Consider the following 2,391-nt stretch of genomic DNA (forward strand, 5'->3'; position numbering starts at 1 on the left):
GCTCGCGCTCGCGCTCTGCGCCTGCGCGCCGCTCCCCCCCGAGGCGCTGGCCCGGCGGCCGCCGCGCTGCGGGCGGGTTCGCGGGGGAGTCGCGCCCCGGGAGGGCGGCGGCGGCGGCAGAGCTGGGGCCTGGGGGGGGTGCAGCGGCCGCGGGAGCCGGGCCCGAGGCACGCGTGGCTCTGCCGGGCGGGAGCGGCCCGCCGTGCGGTGACAGCCCCCGCCGGCGGCGGGGGAGCCCGGCCCGGGCCGCCTGGCGGGGCTCCCTGCCTGCGCCGGGCCGCGCTGCTGGGCCCGCTGTAGTCGCCGCACAGGCGTCGCTTGCATAGCTGCTCCGCAGGCTCGGTGGAATTAGTGCAACCCCCCGAATTTTAGTCGTGCCGCTTTCAAGTAACGTAGTCGTTGATAGACACTGAGATAAAAGGCCCAAAAAAGGAAACCAAATGCTTACTTGGTGTGGTTACGTTTACGTTTTGATGAAACTGAACTTAATGCCGGGGTATAACTCCAGTTTGACACCAGCTGATTTCAGTGAAGACACACCGGGTGAAACTTGAAGGATCACCGTTTGGGGATTTTTTTTTTTAAGACCAGGTGGCTTCTGGAAAGCCACGCTCTGTACCTTAAAGTTCTTCTGTATTGGAGATGCAAGGGGGGGCGCTTTTTTTTTCCCTTCCCCCCCCCCCCCCCCATAACTACAGTTAAAGGGAACAGTAAGCCACAAATTGTAATTTTGCTGTCAGCATGGGAATTTGAATTGTGTTTCTAACAGATTTTCTTTCCCCAAGCTGCATGTTGCGCTAATACAGAGAACCAATTTGCATAACTTCTGTCAGTCTGAAGCACTGCCTGATCGCGTTCTGGTACAGAAGGTTAGTTTAAATGTTCTTTATATTTGTGTTCTGATTACTTTCCCGCATTGGATTCCTTTCATGTATTTGAAATGTTTTCCTGAATACAGAGCATCTGGAAGTGAAATATACTGAAAGAAATGTCAGATCCTTTGGAAAAGCAGTAATTTTGTTTTCTTTTTCTTTGACGTAAAAATCCAGGAGGTCTGACCTGGCCCAAAGGTTAACCATCCAGACTCGTCATCGGCTCGAGAAGGAGCGCACACCTCCCTATGCCTTCACAGGTTTGCCCATATTTACACGAGTAGTGAAGTCTGTCCTGCTGGGTCTTTCTGATGGGCCTTCTGGCTTTCTAGTAGAGGCCTTTTCTTTTGGTGAAATTTATTCTTTGATATTTCATTTAAGCAGCTCTGATGGTTATAATTCTACAGAAGCAGGTTAAATTTGGGGATTGCAGAAGGTTTTCAAACAGTGCATAGCATAAATCTGTCTAATGGGAATTTATGGCAGTGAAAAAGCAATGTTCAAAATCTACAGTATTGTAGAATGCGCTGATAGTTAATTACCTTAGCTCTAGAAAAATGTAATGAAGACTGGTTGCAGGAAGAATAGTATCAGTCTCTGTACTGCTTTATGCCATGCGTTTAATTCTTGGCAGCGGCAGGAACACATCACAGGAGAAGGGATCTCAGCAGAGTTCTGTTCTCAGTCCAGTCCCCCTGAAACAGAAGGTAAACTATCAGAGAAAGAACGGAGGATGTTTTCTAGCTCATGGTCAGTTGTATTTTTGGAGGTTATCTCATTAAGCTACTCCACATCTGCGAAAACTATGAAATGCGGTTGACTTCCTGCAGTAATCCTGTAATGCTCAAAGAAAAATAAATTACCCTTGCGAATGAAATGCCACCGAACCGCCGCTCCGGGCGGTCGGTGAATATTACTCTCCTCTCCCAGTTTTTGAGCACCGGGAGCTGCAGAACTTGGCTTCGTGCGAGGAGGCACGGGCGCTCCCGCACTGCCGCAGGCTGCCCGGGTGCCGCTGCCGCCGCGCCGAGGCAGGGGTTGTGCGAGCAGCCGGGCAGCGGCGGCGGCCCGGGGCGGGGCGGGGGGGGGTCCGGGCGCCGCCTCCCCCGGCCCGGCGCTGCCGCCGGGAGCCCCCCCCGCGGGGGCCGGCGCCGCCCGCTTGCCCGCAGCGCGGGGGCCCGGGGAAGGTGCCGCGGCGGCGGCGGGAGCAGCCCGCAGGATGGGCGGCAGAGCCGGCTTCTTCGAGGTGGGTGCGGGCGGCGGCGGGGGGTGGACGGTGGACGGGGCGAGCCCGGGCCGGGCCCCGCAGCATCCTGCCGCCGGCGGACGGGGCTGCCCGGGGTCCCGGCGGGCTCCTCTCTCTTCCCCCTCCATCCGCATTGAAGCACCGGGGAGCCGGAGCCGTCCGCTCCCGGCTCTGCCGAGGCGAGTGACCGCCGCTGGAGCCGGGGGGGGGCACGCCGCTCGCCGGGGTTTCCTCGGGGCGAGGGGGCAGAAGCGGCCCCCGCCCGCCCCGTCC

The sequence above is a fragment of the Platalea leucorodia genome (genome assembly GCF_965183815.1).
Source record: "Platalea leucorodia genome assembly, chromosome: 5".
Classification (NCBI taxonomy): domain Eukaryota; kingdom Metazoa; phylum Chordata; class Aves; order Pelecaniformes; family Threskiornithidae; genus Platalea; species Platalea leucorodia.